The sequence below is a fragment of the Camelus ferus genome, chromosome 6 (genome assembly GCF_009834535.1).
Source record: "Camelus ferus isolate YT-003-E chromosome 6, BCGSAC_Cfer_1.0, whole genome shotgun sequence".
Lineage (NCBI taxonomy): Eukaryota > Metazoa > Chordata > Mammalia > Artiodactyla > Camelidae > Camelus > Camelus ferus.
The window spans coordinates 928159-938682 of NC_045701.1; the positions used below are offsets into that span (position 1 = coordinate 928159).

Consider the following 10524-nt stretch of genomic DNA (forward strand, 5'->3'; position numbering starts at 1 on the left):
TATGTTGAGATAATGATCCCCTCAACCTAGGGTTGCCTGGAGCCTCCAAGCAGGTCACTTCTGGCCCCGAGATGACACCGCAATTTATGCACATGCTCTATTCAGATGTTACCATTTTTCATGCATGTCCTGACATGGAAAAGGTTAGGAAAGTAGGCTAGAGCAATCTCAAATTAACCTCTAAGAGCCAAGGACAGTGCCTCTTAGAGAAGAATTGACTTATTTAGAGTAGAAGGTTAAACCTAAATCTGTAAAAATAAGCTGATCACCATATCTTAAATCTGGTGTGATTTGAGATCATTTCTGTTTACTTCTTTGCTAAAACAAAAGTTATAAATTGAAAGAAAAATTTTTTTTAATGACTTGGCCTGAAACCCTGCTATATGGATGTTGGAACACCCAAGGTATATTTTGATTTTTTAGATTGGTGCGCCATGATTTAATCTCTGTTCTGAATACCTCTCAGGTGTATTTCAGTATGGTTTTGACACCTAAGTTGCTTCTCTACTTACATGTTTTATCTGAGTAGTATCTCATTAAGTTGTCTAAACCTCCTTGTGCATCTCTCAAAATGTGCTTCTGAAGTATTTATTTTACTTAAAATATATAAAATTTAATGATTCTGACATTAAGGTAATTATTATAGTTGTTACCAATTTTGAAATAAGCTTATTAAAATAGACTATTTTATCTCATTCATTTGATGTTTTAAATATAATTTAATTTAAGGTCAGATAAAAGAGGAGTTTCTGAGGGATTTTTGCTGACTTTGGCGTAGATATTTGGAATGTTTCTCTGAAAAGGAATCGTCAGCTGCAGGTCCTTTTAATGAGTGGAAACTCAGGGGAAAAGTTCTGAGAATTAGTAGTCATGGTATATGTGGACATATGTTAACTGCTTTGTATAGAATCGCAGTCACCAGAGTTAACCCCTGGCAGCCGTTTTGCTCTCTTTAGTGTATGTTTAGGGAAGGGAACTGAGCGGCACTGGGTGCTTTCTGTTCGCTAGGCCTCTTGTCGTGTACTCGATACCGCTTGTCTCATGAGTCCCTTACCGTAGCCGTGCGAGGCAGAGGTGGTGTCTGTCCTGTTGACAGATGAGGAAGCAGGCTCTGGAACCACCTCCTTAAGGCCGTAGAGTAAGAGACTGGCGCAGCCAGCAGGTGAGCCTCAGACTGTTGGTTCTGGAGCCCGTGCTTGCTTCATTATGCCACATGATCTCTGACGTGTTCCTTTTGAGTCCGCAGAGTAACAGTTACATCCCTAGTAGGGTAACCAAGTCAGTTTGGTACATTTTTGTATTAAAGAAGGAAGGAGTTGTTTTGGCAGGATTAGAGGCCAAGGGCAGGGATCAAGGCCAAGGGCAGGGATCAAGGCCTCGGTGTACTTCAACCAAAATGGCGTGGAGCATAGTTCTGGTCACCGTGCCCATCTCCTGCTTCCTCCTTTGGGGCTAGCTATGCACCATTTTTCTGAGAACCTTAAAAGTGTAAGTACTTCCTCAGAAATCCTGGGAGTCTGTTTAGGATGTGGGCTCTGAGCCAGCTACAGAGGCCTGGGATCAGACATTGCTGATAGGGTGTGATGGGGGTCAAGCCAGGCTGGCTGAGGACCACGTCAGGGCTCGTAGTAAAGAGAGAACTGGAAACAGAGATGGAGTAGGGTGTTCTCAACTCAGAATTATCTACAGTCAGTTTTTCAAATCTAACCTTCAATAAATGTGAGGCTTCCCGGAGTGCTTCTTAAAAAGCATAAACCAGAGAGGCAAAGGGAATGAAGGACAAGGCTCTGGAGCTTTAAATGAAGAGAAAAGGAATTCCTGCAAGTGCCAATGACACTTTTAAAAGAATCTTTATCAAGAATTTGGGAATAATGTCTTTGAGATTTTTGAAGGTTGTTTTTACAATGTAGGGCAACATTAGGAGTGTGGTTTTGCTCAAGAAAGAATTGGGTTGTCATATGGTATTAAAATCTGGGTTTAAAATATTGATGGGATAAAGAAAGAACCGTTTCAAAGGATGGTGGCAGCTTAGTGATGATGCGCTGCCATGCTTTACTCTCGTTACCTCTGTTGCAGAGAGGATAGTCTAGTCTTCAGTTTTGATTCCTGTGGGGTAGAACCTCTTGAAGGCTCTCATCCTCACTTCTACTAAACAGCAGCGTCAGTCATTCCAGCGAGTTGTTCGGCAGAGGTGAACGGTGGAAGCTCTATCGCTGATGCTCCTCCTTCTCCAGGTGTCCTGTTATCTCTTGCTGCGTAACAAACTGTCCTACATCTTAGTGACTTACAGCAACCATTTTATTTTGCTTATGATCTTAGGATGGGTCAGGAGTTCAGGAGGAACTTGGCTGGTGTGGTATCGGCCGGAGAACCTGAGGCTGGAGCATCCACTTCCAGGATGGCTTCTCAAGTCACATGTCTTGTGCCCCTGTGTCCTGGTCTCCGTTTCTGCCCCTCTCCCTTTCCCACCTACCCCTCCCCTCCCCAGCCTCTGTGGTATCATATTCTGCAAGGTCTCTCTGTGTCATTTGGTTTCTCATAGGATGTTGGTCTCAGGGTGATTAGGCGTCTCATGTGGTGGCTGGCTTTCCCAAGAGCAAGCATTCCAAGCAGTAGAAAGAGGAAGCCGTCATTTTCTGAAAACCTAGACCTGCAAACTGACACGCAGTCCCTTCAGCCATACTCAGGTGGTCACGGCACTGGCAGAGCCTGTCCAGATTGCATGGAAGAGGACGCAGATGAGCCTCTGATGGGAGGCGTGTCAAGGACTTTGAGGTCATCTTTAATCTATAGTAGGGCCTTTAAACAGAGACGAGAGAGTGGCTATGAGAAATCCTGGACTGTGACTTTACCAGAAAACAATTTATTCATCTAATGATTCAGGAGAGATTAACATTGCTCACCTTGAATAAGAATGGGACCGAGGCAAGAGAAAACTGCCAGAGGAGGAAGGTGGAAAAGATTGCCTTTCCTACAAGATAAGCTTTATTTCACCACTGCCTTCCTGCCCTGGCCCTGGACGCTGGGCTCTGTGATCTCTGTGAGTCCCAGCCGGCTGCTTCTGACCGCTGTGGGTGTGGGGCTCATGCTCAGTCTCCCAGCCCTGCCTTGGCTCCCTTCCTGGGCCCTGGGCACCTCCTGTTGCTCTGTATGGGAGTTCCCTTGTTCCCCTGATCCAGGGAACCCAGCGCCCACTCCAAGAACGAGCAGCCTTGGGTTCGGGTGATTGAGCGACAGGCAGTGGTTCTGGCTGCCCTCAGGCTGCTGTGGCACCTCTGGCATTGCTCAGTGTAGCTGGCTTCCCTGGACTACGTTATGGCCGAGTCTCTGTTCTCTCTATGTGTTATCACTCTTCCCCACTGTGATTTCAGAAGATTCAAGTTGAAGACAGCAGAGACTTCAGGACTTTCAGCATAGAATAGGCTTGTGAACATACAATTCAAAGAGCATCCATGGTATAAAGATTATATACCTTTTTCCAAACATTTAAAAATATGTCAGTTGGAGGGTAAGCTGGGTTACTCCTGGAATATGTTTCTACTTACATATGTACTGGAATAGTTATAGAATTTTTATGCTAATTCTGCCCTGTCCTCCAGTTTCAAGAGGAATAACCGTTTTACTACTGATGCTTTTATGGAGAGAGAGAGAGAGAAAGAGAAAGAATTTTGAATAACTGCTGCAAACATTTTTTCATTGATCATGTTTTTACAAACCTGTAGAGCTGTAATCTTGGATTTTGGTGGATCTTACCACATATTTAATAATTTAGAATAAGTTTATTTCATTAGGACAACATTTTAATACCAGTATCTTTAAATTTAAGACATTTAAAACAACTTTTTACTATAGAAGAAGTAATGCTTTTTGAAAAAATTCAAACAGTATAGTTGAAAGTACGTCCGTGTGGCTCTAATCCCCCGTCCCATTCTTTTTTACGTGACTGTTAGCAGTTACTATACACCCTCCTAGACTTTAAACATTTTATATACAGGTATATAATATATACACAGAAGCACATAGTGTGGAATCTTTTTAAAGCAAAATGACAACTTTCTGGACTTACTGCTTTGCAGCAGTCTATACCTTCAGACACCAAGTTTGAGTCCCAGTTCCGTCACTTACTAATTTATTAGCAAGGCATATAACCCCTGTGCCTCAGCTTCCTTACCTATAAAACAGACCAAATAATAGTACGCACTTCCTTGGGTTGTAGAGAGTTAAATGAAGTAATAGTTATAACGGTGTGTAGTGGCGGTTGGCACATAGTATGTAAGAGATAAATACTAACCTTTAAAAAAAACTCATGTTACGGATGTTTTCTTAAGAGTTGCTGATCTTTTTGAGTGTTGCACTTTAAAACATCCTCTGAGTTGCGGGTGGGGTAGTGTTCTGAGCTTTACTGCTGTGACAGCATGTCTGTACTGGTTTTGTACAGCGATTCCACACGCTTCCCACCCTCGCTGTTACAGTGAGTTGCTGTTACTGATGGGCAATGAGATGGGGATGTGTTTGCCTTTAGATTATACTGCATTAGCAATTAATCTTTTTGCTAAGCCTTTAAAGAAAATTAGGAGGAGAGTGGAGTTGGAGGAATTATATCTGTAGGGGAATGATGTGATTATTTAATCTACTTTTTGCTTTATCTTCTTTGAATAATTATATAATTAGAGGGGACCTGCTAATTACTTAGTCCTCATTTTATGGTGAAGAAATTGACCCAGAATAGTAGTGAAGTTCTCTGTTGTATCGCTAGTAATGGTGGGCCCAGGACTGGCATCCTGGTCATCAGATCCTCCCTTTCTACATCTTTAAGAAGCTCAGGAGCCTCTCTACCAGTTGAAGCAGCTGTTGAATAATGGATGCACTATAAGTGGCTTGCCTGTCAGTGCTGTGTGCTTGAACTGTTTTTTGTGTAGAGACAGTGACTAAGTTGTGTCATAAGCACTAGTGCATGATGTTTTATAAGAAAAAAATTTAGAATTTCAGGAGAATTGTTGATGGGCTTTGACTATCACATGTATTCTGTATTATTTGGTTCTGTGTAGTGAATACTAAGGATATTGAAGACCAGTGGTTACGTGGGGGGAACGTCACACTCAGTGAGGGTGCCACTTCATCTTGTGAACACCACTCGAAAACGTTCGTGCGTAAATAGGCCGCTTTAAGCACGGAGCTCCCTGGTTTTCTGCCCTTCTGTATCTCTTGATGAAGGAGCAGACTGCTGTTCTCTGGAATGTAGATCACTTGGTTGCCTTCCCTCTGCCTCTGTGCCCTGTCAGTTCTCACCCCCAGGTTTCCGGGAGAGTTAAAGCTTTGGGCGGGGGCGGGGGGCTTCAGGAAAAGGACGTGAGTGTGAGCGTGTTTTGGAGGCTGGGCTCCTGCACCTCTCTCCCCGCTTCTCCTTTGTGGGGAATGGCCCTAGCTCAGGAGAGGATCAGACTCTCCACTCCCTCCCAAGGGGCGCTGCCGCCCACTTGCAGGGCTTGTGACGAGGAGGGGAGGAGAGCAGGGCTGGGGAGGCTCCTGAGGCTGAGGCTGCAGCAGGAGGAGGGGAGAGGAGGGAGCTCGACAGTACCGGCCTCCCAGGCTGCGAGGAGGCCCGGGGGCTGAGAAGGGAGACACCCAGCTGGGGTTGGAAGAATCTAAGCATATGGGAGAGATGGCTGGAGGAGAGTAACTTTGAGGACGTTGTATAATCTGAGCAAAAGAAGACAAGACTGTTTATGAGATCCAGAACCCTGCCTTGGCCACATGTAACTTGGGAGAAATACACTGCCTGGCTTCCTGGCCTTGACGTCACCTTGAAGTGTAATTAGGCATAATAAAAAGAGCCTTTATATAAGTTTTCAGACTTACCTTTTTGAACTTCTACAAGGTTCCATCCTTATTATCCTCTTTCTCTCATGTACCAGCATGTAAGATTAAGACAATAAAAAGCTTCAGTTTAATATTTTTATGTTTTGCTGAATAGATAGTATATTTATAACTTAAAAACATTTTATTGCCTATAGTTTTATTATATACACACACATGCACACACAATATAATATTTCAGTTATATTATGATTCTTGTAGTGTTTTATAGAAGAGCCTGGAAAATTCTAAGGCAGTTTCCATAGGAAATGTGTTCATTCTACAGATAAATTTGAAACTTGTCTGCTATAAGTTGAGACTACCTTTCATAATAAGATATTTCCTCTGGCTCCAAGTCTGGCAACACGACCTCCCTGACCACCTCTGGGCTCCGGTCTGAGGACAAGGCTGATTATTACTGCGCCTCATATAGAAGCGGTGGCCCTTTTGCGCAGTGGTCCAAGTTCATGGGGAGGTGAGACCAAAACCTGCCCTGAGCTCACTCAGCTCTTCTCTCCAAAGTCAGGCTTTCATATTTTTCTTATTAGTTTGTTCTGAAGTAATTAGAAAATTAAATAAAAATTTAAAGATTTCATGAAGGAAAAAAAAAAGGTATTTCCCGCTAAGGTAATTAAAATAAATGATTTTAAGATTATTTGTAGTATTCTTTTATTCATGCTATGCTCTGTTCTATTCTTAGTTTTTTGAGATTTTAAAGTAAAAAAGTAAATTTAAAAATTGAGGGTTTAAAGCCAGTATTTTTTGTTCTATTCTTAGCTACAACTCTGGATAAGGTGTGTATATACAGAGTGAATATTCTCCAAAGCAATGTAATAAATGGCTTCAGAATGCCCCATAATACCCATTGCTATAGCTTCCTGGCCTTCAAATGTTTCTGGTGGGAAAGTATTAAGCTCTCAGAGAGTACTGTCATTTAAATAGCCAAAATCAGCTGTCCTAACACACATCGTCTTAATTTTCTTACTGTAAATATTTATGATAGAAGAAAATGGGTTTCTTAACTCAGAAAGTGAGGTCTTTTTTGAGATTTGGTAAAAGGCACACTTATTTCCAATGTTTTAGAAAGTCAGTACTATTTTATTTCCTTTTATTCTTTTTCCTCATCCGTGTCTTAAGTGCCTATTTATTTATTTGAAATGCAATTCACATAGTATAAAATTAACCATTTTAAGGTGAACGGTTTGATTCAGTGCATTTAATACATCTACACCTACCACCTCTATCTTGTTCCCAGATATTTTCATCACCCCAAAATAAATCCCATACCTAGTAAGCAGTTACTCCCCATTCCTTCCTCCCCTCAGCCTTAGGGTACCTTTTTTAAAATTTGAAATTGAGAAATTAAAAAATTAATACAACTTTGTGTTATAATTGATATAAGACTAGGTTTAGTCTGTTCTAATGGTTGTAAAATCAGATCACAAAACTATGTATGCTTCATGTATATTTACAACCATAAGGGGGAGAAAGGAATACTTGGTAGGAAACACCAAAGTAACAGTGATTTTGCTCTAGATTTTCTTTTCTTCATTTAAAGGAGGGGGAAAAAATCTTCCTATAATTACACAACAAAACAAAAATAAAAACAGATATTTAAAAGCTTGGGCCTAAACTTACTATTATTATAACATAATTATTTCAGGATAATATTAAACTTCTTTTGGATTGAGTACAATTTTTTTTTTTTAGTATTTTTTGAAAGAAAAATATTTGCTGGAGGAACAGAACTACATAATATTTGTAGTTTTTCAACCCTCCAGGTTATCTCAGATCATGAATTGTTGTTTCAAGTAAGCTGTGTTCTAATTTATTTTTCATTTAAAAATGAATTTCGTGGGACTTTGTTTTCAAACTATAAAAACATCATATTCTTGTTGATAGAAATAAAATACCACAGGGGTGTACAAATAAAAAGCTACCAGTCTCCCTTCACAATAGTCTTCTTTTGTATCTGCTTAAAATAATTGTAGCAGTTTGGCAGTCTGGTTAGCCTTTGTCATGTGGCTTACACACACATATAATAAAATCGGACCTAATTGAGTGAAAATCTCAAAATGCCTTTAGGGTGGCCCCATCTCTCTCTCTCTCTCTCTCTCTTTTTTTTTTAATTGAGTTACTGGAGATTGAACCCAGGACCTCAGGTATGCTTGGCATGCACTGTACCACTGAGCAGTCCTCCCCACCTCCCAACCCTGACTGGGGTGGGGGGGGGGCGGCGGCCTCCACTCCCCCTTGCTATCAGTTAATGTAAATGTGTGAATGCACCTGGGAAAGGCAAGGCCCCAGGCTAACTGCAGGGGGAATCTTACCACTGAAAGCTTTCTTATTGAAAATAGTTAGTGCCCTGTTGTGGCCAGACGGGCAGTGCATCACTGCACTCTCCTAGTCTTCCTTGCCCTCTCCTCCCTCTTAGCATAGAATGAATGTATGTCAAAAATTTATTCGTCTCCTTAATGAGGGAACCAGCAGGATGGTAAAGCTGATTCCAAGAGCATTGAGAAATTAAGTGTATGCAGGCACTGAAGAACGAATGTTGAAATAAATTGCTAGACTAAATAAATTGCTAGACTAGATACAAAATTGGTTAACGTCCTGCAGGTAGTAAAACCATAACCTTTGGAGTCTGCTGGACAGAAATTATCTCTACCAAATAAAATATATAAGTTTACCTGTAACGTTATGGAATTTGGGTCCTAATCAGTAGTAAACAGCAGGCCAAACAATGGTATTTTAACTAAATAATCTTTGGGATGTTTATTGTACAGTGTGTTTCATCATCACACACTGAAAGTGCTTGCAGTTCTTGATTCACTTTATTTCCAGGTTTGGCTAATTTTTCTTAACAATGAGATGTATGATTAAGCAAGACCAATATAGTGTAGATCAGATCTTGGAAGAGCTTGGTATCTTAAACTAAGAAATTTAAACCTCCATTCAACAACTGTTTATTGAGCACATACTGTGTGCCCGGCGGTGGATTTGTCATAGTCCCGAGTGTGTAATTGTGCTTTGCTGCCCCTCCCGTGCCCGTAGGAGGCCCACTGGTGGTTCTCAAGTGTTAGTATTAGGGAGTCACCTGGGAAGTTGTTTTTCTCAAAATAGACATGTCCTTTGTCCTTCTGTCCCAACCTCAATGTAGATGTCCCTGCTTGAGTAGAGCATATGTGTTTAGAAAAAGCTTTACAGGTGATTTTTATATCCCTTTCCTTTAAAAAAATGTTGTGTTTATTGGGCTTTCGTTAAAAGGAATCGAATGAGTAAACAGCAAGCGAAATTGCAATCAATATTTTTAAAAGTTTCCATACCCCTTCTTGGCTGCCCCATCTCTATAATAAAACTAAAATAATGTCCTGATTATACCCTCAGCAAGAACTACATGCCGTTGTCGTATTAGAATTACATTTAATCCAACTCAGACATTAATTTGGGAAGAACTGGGCTTAGTCTTCTAATTGTATCCTTAAGTTATGCCTCTCGCTGAAGAAACTTAAAGAGTTGTCATTTATTTGTGGACGTATATGATCTGCATGGCAAAGACGCGATTGAAAAATTAGACTTTAAAATGTTTTTTAATGAGGAAAAAGACTGTCATTAACTTATTGGAGACTGTGGTAAAGGGCAATAAGTAATAGAGGAGAAAAGTGTTGTATGTGTTTAACTTGTGGTGAAACTATTTAAGTCAACAATTAAAATGAGCAGCTGTTGTGGACATGAGTTAAATTCTCTTTGGTTTAACTTTAATTCGGCAGCCACTTTGTGTACATGCACTCACACAGCAGGGATTTGTGATTTCACCACGCCTCAGCAGCCGTGGAATTTATAACTTAACCACAGGATGTGATATTACAGATTAGGGGAGAAACTGGGAAATAACATGATACAATTGGTATATTGTGTATTTTTCTTTTTATTAGTGTGCCGGTCCAACAAAAGCCCCTGGGTCTGTCTGACTTGTTCAAGTGTCCACTGTGGAAGGTGGGTGACATACTTATTCTTGCTTTGCTACCCAGCTTGCTTTTTTCAATTTACCTTAAGCTTTGTGTCAAAGTTTTATTGATTTGGGTTTATTTAGCACCACTGCTTAATCATAGTGTGTACGTAATTCTCCGTAGGGCTTCCCTCTCCTAACAGAATCCCTGTTCGGTGATGGAACTGAGGAAAATCTGGAGAACCCTTTTTTGTTGGTACTCAGAAGAATTAATTTGATGAATAAGACAATCTACTAGTAATATGTGACAGTCTGCTAGTAATAAAAGATGAAATAAGGAACTCTGATGTCTTATGGTTGTTTTAAATCCCTTTTATTAGGGTAAATTTAAGCACACTCTGAAGTAGAGAGTATAATTAATTGAACCCTGTATTTTTACCGCCCAGCTTCAACACTTATCAACAGGTGGCCAATTTTGTTTCACCTATTACCTATGCCAGCCTTACCTTTACTGACTTTTGAATCAGATCCCAGATAACACATTATTTTTCTAAAAATAAAACAAAACACTAGAATATTTACAGATCGTTCTCCCTTGAGAACGATCTCCCTGTTGGGGTTATTAATGCTGTCTCAAATGTACCACATGTTTCATTCCATTAAGACTTAACACCCCCAACCCCAGTTCCAGCCTGAGCATTCCTCCTAGGTCTTTGCTC

At 40.6% G+C, this 10524-nt stretch overlaps 1 protein-coding gene and 1 long non-coding RNA gene across 5 annotated transcripts in view; one reads left to right on the forward strand and one right to left on the reverse strand.

Annotated features, from left to right (window-relative positions):
* LOC116664047 overlaps window positions 1–9943 on the forward strand; it is a 45133-nt gene extending 35190 nt beyond the window's left edge. For 2 of the 4 annotated variants that reach the window (XR_004320341.1, XR_004320340.1), the window contains exon 6: window positions 9792–9939. This is a non-coding gene — a long non-coding RNA (uncharacterized LOC116664047). Of the gene's footprint in view, window positions 1–9791 lie in introns of all 4 variants that reach the window. The other 2 variants (XR_004320342.1, XR_004320343.1) reach the window with 2 other exon arrangements.
* LOC106728633 (putative POM121-like protein 1) overlaps window positions 1–10524 on the reverse strand; it is a 265938-nt gene that overhangs the window by 141134 nt on the left and 114280 nt on the right. The window lies entirely within an intron of this gene.